This window comes from Equus quagga, chromosome 14 (assembly GCF_021613505.1).
Source record: "Equus quagga isolate Etosha38 chromosome 14, UCLA_HA_Equagga_1.0, whole genome shotgun sequence".
NCBI lineage: Eukaryota > Metazoa > Chordata > Mammalia > Perissodactyla > Equidae > Equus > Equus quagga.
The window spans coordinates 90948832-90969844 of NC_060280.1; the positions used below are offsets into that span (position 1 = coordinate 90948832).

General features: G+C 38.4%; 2 pseudogenes; both read right to left on the minus strand.

Annotated features, from left to right (window-relative positions):
- Positions 1-2658: 2658 nt before the first annotated feature.
- On the minus strand, positions 2659-6546 carry LOC124225673 (olfactory receptor 7G2-like; annotated as a pseudogene).
- A 4788-nt stretch (positions 6547-11334) lies between these two features.
- LOC124225674 (olfactory receptor 7G2-like) lies at positions 11335-15314 on the minus strand (annotated as a pseudogene).
- Between the last annotated feature and the right edge of the window lie 5699 nt (positions 15315-21013).

A 21013-nucleotide genomic window follows, 5' to 3' on the forward strand; every position in this document is an offset into this window, starting at 1 on the left:
AAAACTAGCCAACAAAAGTTCCATCCACATCAGAAAGGATAACTATTTTGTGATATTGCCATATACAATATAAAATTATACGGCATAGAAAGTGAATAAGTTAGTGCTACACTCAACAACAGGTTTAAATTGCAAAAGCACAACTTTGCAAAAAATAACAAAGACACAGAATTCATATAGTAAGATTAAGCTTTAAACACTTTCAAGGAAAAGCAAATTTTAAAAAATATGCAATTAATGAATTGTATAGGGACACATACAGAGGTGAAAAAAGGGTGCAGATGAATCCTATTAAAATGCAAGTGTGTAGAGCAAACATAATCAAATACTGTCAATTTCACAGTATTCAATCTAATAGAACACCAAATGAATGATAAATATAGAATTCACGGTAGTGGTTGCCACTGGGATGGGAGATGTGATGTGACAGGGACACTTCTAGTAAAATCTGTGTTTCATTCTTACCTGGTAATAGGTATGTGTGTTTTCATCATATTACTACTCTTTAAGCACTATAGATACGTTTTATACACCACTTCATCTCTGATATTTTAACAAGAAAAGTTGAGGTAAGGATTTTCATATTCAAAAATACACTCTCTCATGTTCTTTGAATATTAAAGTCATGTTTGTCAGACTTTAGAGTGCATCAAAAACTCATAAAGTGCTTATTTATAAAACTCTCATTTGGATGTCTCCCAAAGATTCAAAGTCAATAGTTCTCAAGTGAGATTTGGAAATCAGCAGTTTGAACAAGGTCCTCAGGTGGTCCATCTCTGCAAATATTATGTGAATGTCAATGGAGAAAGCTCTACCCTTGAAGACGCCTCGGGCAGTAGGCAGGGAGCTGTCCTCAAGTTGTGGTGCTGATACAATCCCCTCCCCACCCCCACCCCCCGCCTCCACACTTATGAAGGGCACCTCCTTGATTCTCCTGTAAGACTGCCATCATTTCCCCTAACACACACATCTAAATAGATGCCTTTGTCTGATGGCTTCACAGTTTTGTACTTGTGGAAAAAGTGATGGCCCTTAACTCTATTTGCTTCTCTTTTCTCCTGTTGTATTATACACTTAAACTTTCCTCCACAGAAACACTGTTTCTTTCATAAAGACACATTATAAAGCAGTTCGTAAGAACCCTAATTCAGCCATTCAGTGAATTTTACTCAACAATGTTGCTTGGTGAGGATAACACCTGAGATGAGTAAGAAATAACTGCAAGAAGAGGTAACTAAAGAGATAAGTAGAAACTAAGATACATTCGTGTCCATAAATTAATGAGAAGAAATCAAAGCAAATAAGGTGTCAGAAAATATTAAAAGCCATTACTCTGTTTACCCAATAATTAGTGATTTTATTCTATTGTTCAGATAAGAAGAAGCTGCCAATAGATATTACAGTACAGGTTAACAAATATAAATGCAAAGCAGGTGGAAAAATATATGAGTACAAAAGGATTGCAAGACTTATGACTATAAGCAAGAAGTAGAATACTATGATGTCAGTTAAATGTTATTGAGTACTAATATATGCCAGGCATTGTATTAAGTGTTTTTAGTGTTTATGAGAGTTGACTGTCCAGTGGGATTTAACTCTAGATGATCAGTCTATGGCTTTTATAGAAATTATTTTTCCCACATGAGTAATTAGATTAAGAAGGGGCATATGATCCTATTCTCAATGATGAGACTAAGGAGATATATTCTGGATGACACCATGAAAACATCAGTTATCAACCCACCCGGGGAAGAACAGTCAAGCTTTGGTCTCTGAGCATGATGACCGAGTATGACACTTGCATCTGCTGCCACCACCAGTCCTAGGGCTAATTAATTCCTACCCTCTTATTCTCAGACATTCCCTACCCCTGAAGTCCTTGTAATGAAAAATAATTCTCTTTCCTGTTTGAGAATATAAGTGGCAGGATTTTATTGTCTTATTTTAACTTATGACTTCTTCAGCTTAAAGTTCATATATCTCAAAATCATCTAAAAAAACCACTGAGATAATCTAATTATAACAATGTTATAGATGATGAAACTGTGTATGGTGGATTCTGATATTCCGCCAGGGAGCTACATTTTAATAAAGATAACTGCCAGTAATTATCATGTTGGAGTGATAAAGGTCAGCTGCATTTCCTTACAGGAGGCCAAAGGCTGGGGTAAAATTCGCATGGTCCTAACCATTGGATAAAGTGAAAGTTAGTCTCTACTTATAGCCATGGACTTGATTAACTTCCTTCCCTGCCCTATTCACCTTCTCTCACTTTGTTCTGATAATGCCATGTCTGAAAGTCAACAAAACTTGACTTTGTCAACTTTTGTCAACAAAGTTGTTATACAACAAGATCCTAGGGCTCACGTTCTCCTTGTATGAAACATGACCCCCAAAAACTGAGGTGAGACAGTTGAAGTCATTTGTCAAACATTCTAAATTTAGACAAACAGCAAAATCACAATTCAAGCTCAAGTTGAAATGCACTTAGCCATCATGTTGTGTAATGATTTTAGAAGACCTTGGTGATAGAAGAATTAGGTATTCTGAAACAACAAAACACCTTTCACTTGGCTTAAATATAGAAACACAATCCAAATATGATGAAAAAAATCATTAAAGAAAACTTATCCTACTGATTATTTTTCTCAAGGCTCCTTACATGTCCCTGTTCTTCAGGCTGTAGATGAAGGGGTTCACAATTTGAGGAGCCACAGTGCACATCACTGAAGGCACTGCAGTCTTCCTGGAAGAGTCAGTAACTGAGAACCAATGTATACCCTGGACCCTGTACCACAGAATGAGCTGACAACCAAGAGGTGAGATCCACAGGTGGAAAAGGTTTTATATTTTCTGCCAATAGTTTGCATTCACAAAAGAGAAGAGAAAATTTGAATATAAGAGAACATGATCCCAGAGACAGATATACCACTCAGTACACTAGCCATAAAATTAGCCAGGAGGTTATTGATGTAGTAATCAAAACAGGCGAGTTCGATGACCTGAACAAGTTCACAGAAGAAGTGGGGGATTTCCAAGTCAGCACAGAAGGACAGCTGCCAAGCCATCAGACTGGGGAGCAGGGCATCCACAACGCTAATGCCAAAGGAGAGTAAAATGAACAATCTACAGAGGCAGGGGTTCATGATGATTGTGTATATCAGGGGGTGACAAATGGCCACATAGTGGTGATAGGCCATTGTTGCAAGGAGACAATTTTCAAAACAACACAAACCAGGACAAAGCAGACCTGGCTATGGCAGCCTGTATAAGTGATGTACTGATTCTGTGCTGGGATGTTCAGCAGCATCTCTGGGATTGTGGTTGTGCTTAAACAGATGTCAGTACAGGAAAAATTGTAGAGAAAGAAGTATATAGGGGTGTGGAGGTGGGAGTCAGAGAGGTCAATCAGGACAATGAACAGGTTTGCCAGGATGGTGACCAAGTATGTGGGCAGGAACAAGCAGAAGAGTAGAAGCTGCAATTCTAGATCATCTGTCAATCCCAAGAGACGTAATTCTGAAACATCTGTTTGGTTTCTATTGTTGATGAATCTGTTGGAAAACGTGGGTGACAAGAAATTAAAATGAATGGTCCCTGGACCAGCAGCAGCAGTACCTGGGAACTTGTTAGAAATTCCAATTCTGGGTCCACAGTCCAGACTTACTGATGATAAAAGCTCCAGAAGTAATAGTCAGCAGTTTTTCCCAACAAGCTCTCCAGGTGATTCTGAGATACACTGAAGTTTGAGAACTGCTGCTCTAGAAAAGCGCTCATCTATATTATGAACCCAAATGAATATTCAAATCTTTCTTTCCACTTATTTCTCTCTCCATCCTTCTTCTCTCCCTCTTCCTCTTCCCTGTACTCACTTAATCAGCCAGTACTTTATTGAGCAATGACTAACACATTGGGTGAGCTTTGAGAATGAAATAAAGAAGACATGGCTTTCTTCCACCAGAATTATTCCACATCTTCAAACAATCAGAAATGTAAGAATAAAATTACTAAATCTGTTTTATCTTTAGGGATGTTGCTCCCCTAAGGTGATAAGTGACATAGGATCAAAAACAAAAGATCAAGCAAAGATCCCAGCTGAATGGGAGAAAGGATGAAATGCATTGGCTCTTAAAAAGACAGATAAAAGTAACAATTTGTTTGTCTTCAGAAGACAGAGACTTGTAAGATAGCACTAGAACTGTGTGTCCTAACAGCCAGGCCCCTGTGCAGTCGTAGTCCTCCTTCCCATGAAGGACACACAAGTGGCCATCAGAGGATCAATTACTTGGTGTAATACTAGACTCAGACACTCTGAATTTAATCCAGGCTCCAACACTTGCTTTCTGAATGGGGAAAAATCTTTAACTGTATGGGAAGCCCAGTGTTCTTGTTTGTATATTGGGAACAATCATAAAACTTTGTGGTGGTGTTGCAATGATAAATGAATAGGCTTAAGGCAACCAGCACAGTGCTCAGCATATGGGAGCCTTACTGTGAATTTACTATTGTGATTTTTTTTTCCTGCAATGAACAAAGCATCTGGCATGTTTCGCTCCTAGGAGTGAAGTGGTTTGGTGGGGTAAGTTGATCAAAGAGGAAAGAAAGAGAGAACATCCTTAGCACGATAATTAAAATTTCAGGGACCTTAGTTATACAGGAAAATGAAGAAAATGATAATGATATCAATATTCATTTGGCATGGACATAAAGCAATTAAAATTAATTAGGTAATAAAATAAATTAGATATGTGGATCAGTACAAGCAATGAAAACGTACAGGAGAAAATATTGTTTGACACAAAGTCTACAGCATGAGAAATTTTAAAATACTTTTTAATCTACATATGTATATTTATTTTTATTATGGATTATTCAAGCATAACCAAAAAGTATAGAGAATAATAATGAAGGACTGGGTACCCACCAGTCAATATTATCAAATTCACACTCTTCACCACCGTTTCTTTAGGCATCTTCGTTGCAATAAACAATACATATTATTGAAGACCCCACATCAAGCATTTGTACAATTTTTATTCTTTTCCTTCCCTGAGGAAACCATTACACTGGCTGGATATACATTATCCATCTGCAATTTTTTTATACTTGCCATTATTCTTTCATAAGAAAATGATTGTTTTTCATTTTAAAAGTGGCGTATATTAGCACAATCATACTGTGCAAGTCAGTTTACAAATGGAGTTTGTACTTAATATATTTTTATTAATGTTGATACATTCAGTTCTTCTTCATTCATTTTAGCTACCAGAGAGTGTTTCATTACATTGTTACATCACAATTTATTTCTCCATTCCCTAGCTGATAGATATTTATGGACACAAATACAATATGAAACCATGCCTGAGGATACCATCACATTGGTGTTGTCTCTGTGAACGGAATGAGGGGAATGAAGGTGAACAGAAAGAAGGAGTTTTCTGTATGTATACTATGTTGTAACTTTATACAAAACAGGTATAGCAGAATGCCAACATATGTTAATTCTGGAAAGGGGTGGGTGGTGGCATTTTAAAATTATTCTTACTATATCTATGCTGTTCTTATAATTTAAAATATTCAGTAGTTTTATAAAGAGGAACATGTAGATAAGAGAAGTAGTCTGCTCTGTCCATCTGGGTCTACGCTTCCTTCTCCAGAGTCCTCACGGCCAGGCAACAAAGATGACACTAAAGCCTTTCTGTGCAAAGATGTATGGGAAGATAATGGGAAGATAAGGTGAAGCTGACTAACATCTCTTCCCTCCACCACCACAAAGATGCAAGTTAATATTAGAGAATTTTATAACAGTCATGTTTGTGAAGGGGAGAATTCAATCTCAAAAGTGAAGTGATTCCTCTTATTATATAGATGGAGAGAAGACTAGCAGAAAGAGACCTGTGTGAGTATTGTTGCAAAGGTACAAAAGAATATGTCAAAATTATGGCATACAGGCAGGAATTCAGTGGAGCACTTAGCGTTGGTCATCTTAGGAATGGATTCTCTTTACAACAGTGCAGTGATTAAACTGTAGTAAACACCTACCTTCATGTCCAAAGCACTGTCTAAGGGACTTTAGGTAACCTGGCTGGCATCATTGTTGGATGATATTTGGAATTTTCCTTGGATATTCAATGACGGAGATAGAGGATCTGTCTCTAAGAAGGGCAAGGTGACCAAGTGAAGTCCCAGGCTTCTAGGCAAGAAGCATCATCACTGGGAGGTGGCTCAGGTGTTGCTTCCTGCTGGGCAGGGCTGTTGAGTGAGGTGGAGACTCACAGACTCTTTTCAGTCTCTGAAACCCAGGGGGTTCAATATCCAAAGCTCCTCATTAGACAAACACTTTTATTGTTATTTACATTCCAGGGCAGCGTAAATCCCTATAGACCAAGATTATAGAAGGGAGGATTTCAAGATGACTGATTCCTTGATCTTGCAAGACCAGGTGTACGCTGTCCAGCTCTCTCTACCTGTTTCTGCTCACCTCCATGTCACATACCTTGCACACATGGACACACCATCCCTCTCTAACTGGATACCAATCTTCATTTTTTAGGTACAATCAATGACATCTCTATCTGATTAATGATATCAGGAAATTGAATTCTAACTTTCAGTGTGAAACACAGTTATGTATTTGGGTATAAAACATATATTTATAAATAAATCTAAGCTATTGTAAAATGCAAACACTCAAAAATCTTTCCTTCAAAGAGTCATTGAATATTTCCTGAATCTTAATCTTCACTCTATGTATTTTATACAGCAGATTCTAATCTATAATCTGTAATTAATTCTGTGATCATTGTAGACAGACTTTAGAATTTTATAAGCATCCTTTCCAATTTCATCACAGTAGTTTCAGTGTACATTTTAATTTTACATTAGTTTATTGTAGGTTGAAATTATGACACTTCATTTTTAATAGAGTTATGAAAAATTATAACATCACTGCCAAAGCCATAGTATACTAGTTCATCCATACTCTCAGAAGAATGAATGACATTTCAGTTATAACCTAACAGGTGAAGATGCTGCTCCCTGTTAACACATAGCTACAAAATTTTCATCATTAATGAATTTAATATGTCAATGTGTTTATCAATTTAATTTGCACGTGTTAATGCTTTCTAAATGAACTTTGATTTTTAATCAATAGAGTTATTCATATAGTATTTGAAATCAACATGAAGCAAGATGGTATTCAAATGTTACCCATTCACTTTAACACACTAAATTATAGAGAAAGTATAAAAATACATATCTGCTCTCATAAAACAAGAGAAAGCTTTCCATATACCACCAAAAACACAAAGGGTGAGTGAACCAAAGCCAAGGGGCTCTATGAATTTACTTAGAAAATACAAGGAAAAGGATATCCTCTATCTCATTTTGTAAGGCCAGCACAACATAGAAGCCTAAAGCACACAAGTTTAGCAGAAGAAAGGAAAATCACAAGGCACTCTCATTCCTGCAACATAACTCACAAAATTTCACAAAACTGAATATAACCAAGAATGAAAATGGATGACGCATTCTGCCAAATTCAGTTTTACCCCAGGAATACACGATTGCTTTTGTTCCACATGACCACAGTGTTCACTCTCGCAGTTCTTTCAAGCCTTTATTGGAGTATCAATTTCTCAGCGAGTCTTCTTGCTCTGCTGTGTAAAATTGCATCACCTTTACATATTCTTGCCCTCTTAGAGAGGTATATTCACCATCTATCAGTCAATATTTTTCTTATGGCATAAGAGTAGGCTACTAGGAAGTAAACACAGAGGCAGAGATTAGCATGAAGAGGTTTATTGGGGGTTCTCCCTGGATTAGCCCCTGTGGAAAAGGAGAATGTGGGATTGGGCAGAGAGAAAGGGAAATACAATGGAATCTCAATGTCAAACTCCCCTGATCCTGCAGGGAGTTCCATAAACTGGAATGTCCTTTCTGAGTTGTTCCAAGTTGGGGCCAGAAGACCAGGTCTTTAAACACCTGCTCTGATCAGTCATTAGATGCAGCCCTGGGAAGAGGGAGTTACCTTAGGTGCAGTGACTCTCATCTGAGGGGTCATCCCAAAGGGGACTTACAGTGAAAGTCTGTCTACCAGCAGCACTCCTAGAAGCCAGTGGTAATAATTGCCTCCTTCATGAAAGAGGATAGAGATGACACATCAAAGTGTGCCACAAACTTATCTCTCTTGTATATCACTTGCTTCTTTTCTCATGGATGATTACTTTATGAGCACTGGGGTTTCTCTTTTAGTGCACAGTTTCATCATCAGCACTTATGACAGGGCCTGGCAACAGTGTGATTTCAACTAATATTTGTTGAATAAATAAATGTATGTATCAGAACTCCTGAATATGATTTTACACACTTACAGGGTAAAGAGCAAAACATGATTATTTTCAATAAATGAAGAAAAAGCACTTGAATAAAATGCAACATCCTTCCATGATGATAAAAATAGAGATGTAAGAATAGAAGAAGCTACTTTAACTCCAGAAAGGGTGTTTCAGAAATAATCTACAGTAAATGAAATACCCAATAGTCAAATACTTAAAAGATTCCCTTTAAAATCAAGAACAATATATAGCAGATGCTAATACTGCTTTCAATCAAACGAGATAGTGCAGGTTTGAGATATTGAGAGCAAATAAATGTATAACTGTCAACAGATAATAAGAGCATCTAGGTAAAAAAAATGCCAAAGAATATATAGACAATTTATTAAAGTAACAACAGAATGTAGTAAGGTTGCTGGAAGCAAAACACTATACAAATGTCAATTACATGTCTTTCCAAAGCAAAATTCATTTAGAAAGTTCAATTTGTAAAAGACACTTTTAGCAAAACATCAGATAAAAACCTGGAAAGAGTTCTAAGAAAAACCTGTGAAAGCACACTGTGGGAAAATAACATTTCACTGAAGGAGAATAAAGAAGACCAAAAGATGGAAAGAGAATATTCTAATTTTGGACAGATAGCCACAATATCATAGAGATGTCAATTTTACTCAAATAGTTTTATAGATTTAAGGCAAATCTTGGATTTTATTGTACTTGAGAAGCTGATTTCAAAATTTATATGACAGAGCATTGGAAGAAAATCATTTGACTTGGCAAATAAGAACAAAGTGAAGTACTTGCCTTATCAAATATCAAAATATTATGGAGCTATAGTAACTAAAATGGTATGGTTCTAAAACACATAGAAAAATAGTACTAATTGATGCCTCACCTATATGAAAATTTTATTGAGGACAGAGGAGGCATTGGGCACTTTATGACAATGTGCCAGGTGATCCAGCAACCTTACTTCTGTGTTATATCCAAAGGAATTGAAATCACAATCTTGTAGAGATAGCTGCATTCTCATGTTCATTGCAGCATTATTCACAATAACCAAGTTATGAAAGCAACCTAAGTGTCTGTCAACACGTGAATGGATAAAGGAATAATACAATATTATTCCATTGAATACCTTATTGTATATCCATGGGAAAGAAGGAAATCCCTTCATTTGAGGCAACTTGGATGAAACTTGAAGGCATTACGCTAAGTGAAATGTCAAACAGGGAAAAATAAACACTGTATGACATCATTTGCATGTGGAATCTAAAAAAGTCAAACTCATAGAAACAGAGTAGAATGGTGGTTACCAGGACCTCAGAGGTGGAGGAAATGGGAAAACATTGGTCAAAGTGTACAAACTTCCAGTTACAAGATTAAGTTCTGAGGATCTAATGTGCCACATGATGATTATAACTAATAAGGCTGTATTATATACTTGAATATTGATAAGAGAGTAGATCTTAAATCTTCTCACCACTAAAAAGAAGTACTAACTACACAATAGGATGGAGGTTTTAGCTACGTTATGGTGTTAATAATTTGGCAATATATATACATGTATCAAATCAATACATTGTATGCCTTAATATTACACAATTTTATATGTCAATTATATATCAATAAAGATGGGAAAAGATGATCAAACACTGAAAATCAAATACTGGCTGCATTAATTCAATTACTGTCACCATGGTTACATTGCCTCCTCCTTTTCTCTGTGTCATTTCCACTTCTGTCTGTCTTATAAAGATGCATGTGATCATAATTAGGGACTAAGCAAATAATCTGACATAAGGTCATCCTCTACAAAGACCCTAATTCCAACTAAGTAACATTTACCCTTTCATCATATGATACTAATAAGTTAGTGGAAATGGGATAGGGACAAATTGTGTTAACGGCCATTATTCACCTGCTAAAGAGATATCTTCTGGTTGACACCATGGAAAATTTATAGTCATCTGACTCAAAGGACAGTCAGAGTTTGGTACCTGAGAGTCATGTACACATATGGCATCTCCATATGGTGCCACCACTTTGTGACTCTGAGGAGATCCAGTCCTAAGACAAGACAACACATGGAGGATTGAATTAATCCCTATTCACCTGTTTCTATCCATCCCTTACCTCTAAAGTCCTTATAGTGAAAGATAACTCTCTTTATTGTTTGGGCATATTAGAGTTACAGATTCCTTTTCTTATTAGAACTGAAGGCTTCCTCACTGACGAAATTCAAATATCTCAAATTATCTCAAACCACTGAGATAATCTAATTATGCAAATTTCATAAATAATGAAACTGAGTATAGTAGATGCTATTGTTCCTCATAAGGATATGATTTACCAGTGAACAATCTAATTAATCACTAAATAGATGTGTAAAAGGCCAGCTCCCTTGCTCCACTGTAGGACTAATTCCAGGGTGCAAGTGACGCAGTGCTATCATGGGATCAGGTGGAAGCTAGTCTCTAGAAATGACCACAGCCTTGCTTCACAACCTTCCTTGTCCAGCTCACCTTCTGCAACTTTCCTTCTTTTGAGCGATCAAAAAAAAAATCACTAATAAGCCAGATAGAGAAAGACGAACTCTGTATGACTCCACTCATAGGTGGAAGTCAAACATATAGGCAAAGAGAACTGATTGGTGGTTTCCAGAGGAAAGGAGGGTTGGGGGAGGGCACAAAGGGTGAAGTGGTGTACCTACAACATGACTGACAATAATGTACAACTGAAATTCCACAAGGTTGTAAACTATCATAATCTTAATAAAAAGTTAAAAAAAATCACTAAAAGTAGAACTCTTGCCTCAGGCTCTGCCTCTTTAGAACCTGAGCAAAGAAATTGAGTTTGGAGAACTGAAATCATGTGTCAAACACTATAGATCTAGACAAAAAGTAAAGACAAGTTTCAACCACAAGTTAAAAATAACTTGGCCATTATGTTGTCTAGCCATTTTAGAAGAAGTTGGTGATGAAAGAAACATGCCTTATAGTTCACCAAGGATTCTTATCACTTTGCTTCGCTCTGGAAACCCTAGCCCTAAGTAGATGGCACAATATCAGAAAAGAAGGTATCCCACTGATGAGTTTCCTCAAGGCTCCTTTCATGTCCCTGTTCCTCAGGCTGTAGATGAAGGGATTCATCATTTGAGGAACTACAATGTACATCACTGAAGCCACTGCAGTCTTCCTGGAAGACTCAGTCACTACAGAACTAAAGTACACTCCAAAAACGGTCCCGTAGAACAAGGAAACAACTGAGAGGTGAGACCCACAGGTGGAAAAAGCTTTAAGCTTTCTGCCTGCTGACAGCATTCTCAAAACAGAGGAGACAATTTGAGTATAAGAGAAAATGATCCCAAAGAGAGGAATACCACCAAATAGACCACCCACAAAATATACCAGGATGTTATTGATGAGTGTATCAGAACAGGCGAGCTTGAGGACCTGAGCAAGTTCACAGAAGAAGTGAGGGGTTTCCAGGTCCTTGCAGAAGGACAGCTGCAACACCATCAGACTGTGGAGCAAGGCAACCACAGTGCTAAGGAACAGAGAGAGCAGAATCAGCAGAGCACAGAGTTGGGGGTTCATGGTGACCGTGTACCTCAAGGGATGACAAATGGCCACATAGCGATTGTAGGCCATTGCTGTAAGAAGAAAATTTTCAAATCCACCAAAACCCAGGACACAACCAATCTGGGTGAGAAGGCCTATATAAGTGATGCCCTGATTCTGTGCTTGTATCTTCAGCAGCATCTTTGGGATTGTAGTTGTGCTTATACAGATGTCAGTAAAGGACAGATTGGTGGGAAAAAAGTACATGGGAGTGTGGAGGTGGGAGTCAGAGATGACAGCCAGAAAGATGAACAGGTTTCCGAGGACGGTGACCAGGTACATGGACAAGAACAGGCAGAAGAGGAGAGGCTGTAGTTCTGGATCATCTGTCAATCCCAGTAGGAGAAGTTTTGGAACATCTGTGTGATTTCTGGGTTCCACATTGTTGATGAATCTGATGGAAAGATGGAATGAAAAGAAAATACAATGAATGGTCCCTGGATAAATAGCAGAAACATCAACTGGGAACTGGTTAGAAATGAATAATCATGGCATCACTCCAGACTTACTGCTGATAAACTCTGGGGTGAGGACCAGCAGTCTGTTTTAATCAGCCCTCCAGATGAGTTTAATATATGCTAAAGCCTCTGATCTAGTGCTTAAATAAAAATAAAAAACGATGTATGTTGAGAACCCAAGAAAATATATAAATCTTTCCCACTGCTAATTTTTCCCTCCATCATCATCTCTAACTCTTCCTCTTCCCTCCACTCCCTTTCTTGCATCAAATATTTATTGATCACCAACTCTGTTTTCCACCTTGTGCCAAGTGCTGAGACTGAAATAAAGAATAAGGTATGATGTTTCCTTCAAAAATCTTCCTTGCCTTCAAACAAACACAAAGACAAGAATGAAGTTATAAATCTTGTAGAGATGGTTCCCAATTTGGCATGCCTCAGAAACATCAGAAGTGCTTGTCAAATTATAAATGGGTTGGATCATACTATCAGTCATTTATTCATGGGAAACTTAGGTAAGATGAGGTAACGTCATGGATAAGAAGTACATGGTAGCTCATGGCAAAGACTATGTCTGAAATCAGATCATCTGAAGTCTGAGGTGACTCTCTTGACCAATCATTGCTAATGTCTTTTGGTGATGCAGAATTAGAACTCCTAAACCAACACTCAGATTTCATAATTACTCCTTAAAATTGTAATACTTCATCCTGAAAAATGACCACAATCTTTTCACGTCCCAACACAAGATATGTCCACCTCTACTCAGGATGTATTGTGTGGCAGGTGTGTGGCATCCATCCAAGTATATGCTCTGTTACCTATAAATTTGAATCTCATAAGACTCCCCCATGGAGCTAATTACCTCCATTAACAATTAATTCTAAGAGAAGCTGGGCAAACGCCCATGACATTCTCTGACCCAACCTAAGGGAAATCACCTAAGTGGTAGATGGCATATCATTAAAAAAAAAAAAGAAACAGCTAAATGAGAGAAAGAATGAAACACACAGGCTTCTAGAAATAGATGAAACTAGCAGAAATTTTTGGCCCTTGAAAGACAGAGAATTACAAGATAAGACAGACTTATATGATACTCATAAAATAATCACGTATTTTAACAAGAGTGTCCCTGTAGAGCAGTGGGTCTCCACGACCTGGGGGAGACGGAAAAGGCCAGGACAGTCTTTATCACTTCGTATATTACTTAGACTCAAACCCTGAATTTAATCCAGACCAGCACTTTCTTAGTGAAGGGGGGAAAATATTCACCTGTACAGAAACCTGATGTCCTCATTTGTATAATGGAAACTATCATATAATATGTTGCAATGGTGAGAAATGAATGGAGCAAAAACATCCAACAGAGCACTTAGCATATGGGACCCTTGTAGTGACATTTCCTATTGTGTTATTTTTTAATGCCATGAATAACAACTCCTGGCACATTTCACTCCTCAGAAGAAAGCAATGGGGTAGGACAAGTTGAGGAAAGAAAATAAGAGAGAACATCCCTAGACGATAACTGAAATTTTCAGGGAAATGTTTATGAGTTGAAACTCTGGCTGGGAACCTTTATCATGTAGAAAAGGAATGAAGGAAACATCAATGATATCAATATTCTTTTGAAATGGACACATAATGAAAAATATAGCAGTTAAATGAATTAAATAATAAAATAAATTAGATATACTTATGACTAAAAACAATGAAGAACTCTAAGAGAAATATTTTCAAATGAAATAAAGTGTACATCATTGGAAATTTTTAAATATATTCCGAACCTTCACAAGTAATAATTCATAATAAAAACCTACCCAGGTTTATTTTTATTATGGATTATTCAAATAAAAAAAATACAGAGATAACAATGAAGGACTGGGTATCTGCCAATCAACAGTATAAACTGTGCACACTTCACCATCTTCATTCTAGGTGTTTTTATTGACATAAACAATACAGGTACATATGAAGCCCCCACATCATGTATCTGAACAATCTTGATTCTTTCCCTTCCCCAGAGGAACCACTACAAGAACTTCGCAGATATTATTCTCCTGCAATTTTTACTATAATTAGTATTATTGTGCCCTGCATAGTTGTGTTGTTTTGAATTTTGAAAGTTTTATATAAACCGAACTACATAATACATGCAATTTACATTTGGCATTTTTATGTGATTGATCTTTTCTTTATTGTTGAAATATTTAATTTTGCTTTATTAATTTTAATTACTGGAGAGTATTCTACTATATTGTTACATCATGCTTTATTTCCCCATTCCCTAACTGATAAGTATTATGGTTAATTCTTTTCATCCTAATATCGATTATGAATATTCATACAACAGATATGCATGGGGGATACCATCACACTCTGGATGATGTTGTCTCTAGGAAGGGGAGAATGATAACTGAGGAGAATACAAAAGAGATGGCTTCTATATGCATATTATTTTGTTAGTTTATAAAGAAGACCTGAAGCAGATATAGCAGAATGTCAACATTTGTTAATTCTGGAATAAGTGAGGGACGATCATACACATAATTTTTATGATACTATCTCTTCTTGTATAAAATAGATGGTGATTACCCCCAGTCTGGGGAAGAGGTTAAGCGATCAACTCTGGACCCAGAGGGAGGGTTCGAATCCCAGCTCTGCCACTTACTGGTTGTGTCACCGGATGAGTCCCAGTACCTGTGTGGGCTTCGGTTTCCCCACCTGTAAGATGGGAATCATGACCACTCCTACATCACAGGAGTCAACCTCCTGGTGTTCATAAAGCCTTTCACACAGGGCCCAGCTGGTCCTCCAGCTTGCTGTCCCGTGCTCAGCGCTGGGACAGGGCACAGAGTGATGGGAGAGGATGGGTTCCCGGAGGAGGCACCCACCATGGGGAGGGCCAGGTGGAGAGTTGGGGAGGGGTCACAGCACGTGCAAAGGCCCCAGGGGAGATGGCAGGGCCAGTGGACTCTGCAGTGGCCGAGTGGGGCTGGAGCTCAGAGGGTAAACGGAGTCTTTACACTTTTTAGCTAATACAGTCAATCATCATTATTTGTGAATTCCGTACTTGTGAATTTACCTACTAGCTACAGTTTCTTTGGAACACCAAAATCACTTTTTGTGGGACTTTTACAGTCATTCACAGGCGTGTACTGAGCCACAGAAAGATAATCTCCCAACGCCATCCCCAGGCGAGGCAGAGCTCTGTCTTATCTCATCGCGTTTTGTAAGCAAGCGTCCTTTTCTCAGTCTGTTTAGTGCCGCATTTTTCTCATTTTGGTGCTTTTTGTTGGTGATTTTGCTCTTCAAAATGGCCCTGAAACATAGTGCTGAGTGCTGTCTTGTGTCCCTCAGCACAAGAAGGCTCTGACGTCCCCTGTGGAGAAATTCCACGTGGGGTGAGCTTCATTCAGGCATGAGTGACGGGGCCGTCAGCCTTGAGTTCACTGTTAACACTCAGCAAATGTAGGAAATAAGGTGTCTTTCCTTAGAAACACGCATAAAACAGGGTCTTGTATTGACCGGTTGGTGAACATACTGTGACCAGAGGCTCACAGAAACCTAACCCCGTATTTCCTCCAGGAGCCATGGTTCAGCATCCGCTAATTCGGTGTTTGCGACAACTTTATATGCCATAACGACCCTGAATAACAAGAAGATCTCGAATAACAAAGTGCTGACCATGTGCTGTTCCAGGAGCTTCATTTACCTTTAGTCCCCAAGTCTCCTAGTGAGGGAGAAACTGTTGTTGTCCCCATGGAACAGAGCGGGAGATTGAGGCCCAGAGAGGACGTGACTTGCTTGGCGTCCGCGGTGGGAAGGCTGCGGTCAGGCTCGGCTCAGGCTTGACGAGGAGGAGGTGGGCGGGCGAGGCCGGCAGGGACCAGATCACACATGCGGCCCGAGGGCAGCAGGGTGCCATGCACGGCCAGGGAGGCACCTGCCACCCCGCTCCCCGATACCCTGTTCTTGGGGGCTATGGGTGATGGGGACTGGAGGCCGGGGACTCTTGAAGGATGCTGGTCCAGCTGGGCTTCCCCTGCTGCCAGGTCCCCTGCCCATGGAGGCCATTGAGAAGATGGCCAGCCTGTGCATGAGAGACCCGGATGAGGAGGAGGAGGGCACGGACGAGGAGGACGTGGAGGCTGATGACGACCTGCTGGTGAGCGCCCTGGGTCGGGTGGGGGGCCCCCTCCTGTGGCTGTCCTGTCCAGCGGGTCCTCACCCCCAGGCCCCCGCCCACTGTGTGTCCCTAGGCGGAACTGGATGAGGTCCTCGGGGAGGAGCAGAAGGCTCTGGAGCCACGCCCTCCCGTGGTCCAGGTAAGTGCCACTGGCCCTGCTCACTACAGCCTGGGGTCCAGGCCCTCCCCTGCCCCTCGCAGCCGTGTGACCTTGGGCAGGGACAGGACAGCTGCACTGGGAACAGGTGTGCTAGGAAGGCATCCAGGTAAGTCTTTCTGTGTCTCCACAGACCCAGGAAATAGAAATAAAGGAAAATCTGATCAAATCCATTTCCCGTGACCACACAAGAATTCCAGTAAATGTCAGGAAAATTTCTAACAGTCATCATGTTTGAGAAGGGGCAGATATCTGCTCTGGAGGATAAAGGATTACTCCACTTTGTACAGAAATTGGGAAACTAGCAGATTGAGAACTGGCTGAGTATTGGTACAAACATACATGGGAACTTGTCAACAAGAAGACAGGTTGAAGTCCAATGGACATTTGGATCTAATCATTTCGTGCATGTATTCTCATTGCTTCCTATAGATATATTTGTGGTAAAACACCTGTTCTCCTTACCAAAGCATTAGCTAAGGGACTTTAAGTACCTGACTGGCATCACTGTGGAATGATGCTTGATATGTCACCTGGATATTGACGACAGAAGATATGTCTTCAAGAAGGATAGGGAGACCAAGTTAGGCAATGGGCTCCTGGCCAAGAAGGATCATCTCTGGATGTAGCCTCAGGTGTGTTTCTTCCTGATCAGGAAAGAGCTCTTGTATGATGAGGTTTTCACAGGCTGAATCTTTACAGTCTCTATATCCTCGGGGAATCAAAATCCAAAGCTCCTCATTAAACAAGTATTTTTAGTTGTCGTTCTGATCCCTGGACACTGAAAATCCTTAAAGACCAAGATTGCAGAAGAAATTCACGATGGCTAATCCCTGATGCTGTGAGTCCATGTGTACAGCATTCAATGTTCACCTCCATTTTACATGCTTTGCACATATGTACATACACTCCTTTGTTAATGAAATCTAGGCTTCTTTTTCTCTTTTTATTATTTTATTGGGGTTATATTGGCTTGCAATATTATGTAAATTTCAGGTGCACATCACTATACTTCAGTTTCTGTACAGACTGCATCATGTTCACCACCAATGGTACAGTTTTTATCTGTCACCCTATGTATGTGACTTTTTACCCCTTTCACCCTCCTCCCACCCCTTCTCTTATGATAACCAGGAATCTATTCTTATCTATGTGTTTGTTTATCTTCCACGTATGGGTGAGATCATATGGTATTTGCCTTTCTCTGTCTGACTTATTTCACTCAAAATAATGCCCTCAAGTTCCATCCATGTTGTTGCAAATGGCACAATTTTGTCCTTTTTATGGCTGAGTAGTATTGCATGGTATATATATGCACCAGATCTTTATTCATTCATTGATAGGCTCTTGGGTTGATTCCATGTCTCGGCTATTGTGAATAATGCTGCAATGAACATAGGGGTGCATATATCATTTTGAATTGTTTATTTCATTTTCTTTGGATAAATACCCAGTAGCAGGATAGCTGGATTGTATAGTATTTCTATTCTTAATTTTTTGAGAAATCTGTATAGTGTTTTCCATAGTGGCTGCACCAGTCTGCATTCCCACCATCAGTATATGAGGGTTCCCTTTTCTCCACGTCCTCTCCAACACTTGTTATTTCTTGTATTCTTAATTTTAGCCATTCTGATGGGTGTGAGGTGATATCTCATTGCAGTTTTGATTTGCATTTTCCTAGTAATTAGTGGCGTTGAACATTTTTTCATTTGCCACTTGGCCATCTGTGTATCTTCTTTGGAAAATGTCTGTTCATATCCTCTGCCCATTTTTTAATAGGGTTATTCAATTTGTTTTTGTTCAGTTGTATGAGCTCTTTATGTATGTTGGAAATTAACCCCTTGTTGGATATATAATTTGCAAATATGATCTCCCCGTTGGTGGGTTGTCCTTTCATTTTTGTTGATGATTTTTTTGCCTTGCAGAAGCTTTTAAGTCTGATGTAGCCCCAGTTGTTTATTTTTCTTCTGTTTCTGTTGCTTGAGTAGGCCTGGTATTCAAAAAGATACTGCTAAGACAGATGTCAAAGAGTTTACTGCCTATACTTTTTTCTAGTAATTTTGTGGTTTCAGGTCTTACATTCATATCTCTACACCATTTAGGTTAATTTTTGTGTGTGGTGTAAAATAATGGTGAACTTTCATTATTTTGTACATGGCTGTCCAATTTTCCCAACACTATTTAATAAAGAGACTTTCCTTTCTCCATCGAATACTCTTAACTCCTGTGTCAAATACTAGCTGTCCATAGATGTGCAGTTTTATTTCTTGGCTCTCAATTCTGTTCCTTTGATCTATGTGTCTGTTTTTGTGCCAGTACCATGCTTTTGTGATTACTATAGCTTTGTAGTATATTTTGAAGTAAGGCAGTGTGATACCTCCAGCTTTGTGTTTATTCTCACAATTGCTATGGCTGTTTGGGGTCTTTTGTTTTCCATATAAATTTTAGGATTCTTTGTTCTATTTCCATGAAGAATGTCATTGGTATTCTGATTGGGATTGCATTTAATCTGTGGCTTTCTTTAGGTAAAATGGACATATTAACTATGTTCTTCCAAACCATGACCATAGAATATCTTTCCATTTGTTTCTGACTTCTTCGATTTTTTTCAAGAGTGTCTTATCATTTTCAGTTGATAGGTCTTTCACCAGCTTGGTTATATTTATTACTCGGTGTCTTATTCTTTTTGTTGTGATTGTAAATATGATTGTATTCTTTATTTGTCTTTCTGCTGCTTCATTGTTAGTGTATAGAAATGCAACTGAGTTTTGTATGTTGATTTTGTACCTGCAAATTTACTGTATTTGCTTATTCTTCCTAAGAGGTTTTTGGTGGATACTTTAGGGTTTTCTATATATGGAATCATGTCATCCACAAATAGCGATGCGTTTACTTCTTCCTTTCCTATTTAGATCCCTTTTCTTTCTTTTTCTTGCCTGATTGCTCTGGCTAAAACTTCCAATACTACGTTGAATAAGACTGGTGAAAATGAGCATCCTTGTCTTGTTCCTGCTCTCAGAGCAATAGCTTTCAGTTTTTCACCATTGAGTATGAAGTTGGCTTGGGTTTGTCACATATGGCCTTTATTATGTTGAAGTAACTTTCTTGTATACCCATTTTATTGAGGGTTTTTATCATTGTTGGTCAAATGATTTCTCTCCCTCTATTAAGATGATAATGTGATTTCTGTTCTTTATTTAGTTAATGTGGTGTATCACATTGTTCAGTTTGAGGATATTCAAACTATCTATGCATCCTTGGAATTGATCCCACTTGATCAAGGAACACGATCCATCAAATGTATTGTTGTATTCCATTTGCTTATGTTTTGTTGAGGACTTTTGCATCTGCGTTCATCAGCAATAGTGGTCTGTAATTTTCACTCTTTGTATTTTCCTTGTCTGGTTTTGGTATCAATGCAATTTTGGCCCTTTTGAATGAGTTAAGAAGGATCCAGTCCTCTTCAATGTTTCAGAATAGTTTGGAATGATGGGTATTAAATCTTCTTTGAATTTTTGGTAGAATTGTTAAGAGAAGCCATCTGGTCCTTGACGTTTATTTTTTGGGAGGTTTTTGATTACTGTTTTAATCTCTTTACTTGTGATTGGTCTATTCAGATTCTCTATTTCTTCTTGGTTCAGTTTTTGGAGGTTGTATGAGTCTAAGAATTTATCTGCTTATTCTAGATTGTCCAATTTGTTGCCATTGTTTTTCATTGTGTTCTCTTATAATCCTTTGTATTTCTGTGGTATCTGTTGTGATTTCTCCTCTTTCATTTCTAATTTTATTTATTTGAGGCTTTTTCCTTTTTTCCTTGAGACTTTTTAGGCTAAGGGTTTGTCAGTTTTGTTTATCTTCTCAAAGAATCAGCTCTTAATTTCGTTGATCCTTTCTAATGGGTCTTTTTTTTAGTTCTTTTTTTTTTTTAAAGATTGGCACCTGAGCTAACATCTGTTGCCAATCATATTTTCTTTTTCTTTTCTTCTTTCTACTCCCCAAAGCCCCCCAATACATAGTTGTATATTCTAGTTGTAGGTCCTTCTGGTTCTTCTGTTTTTTTTTTTTAAATTTCAGTTTCATTTAGTTCTACTCTAATCTTTTATTATTTTCCCCTTCTGCTGACTTTGAGCTTTGTTTTTCATTTTATAGTTCTGTTAGGATTAGTTTAAGATTGCTTATTTGAGATTTTTCTTGTTTCTTAAGATGGGCCAGTATTGCTATGAATTTCCCTCTTAGGATTGCTTTTGCTG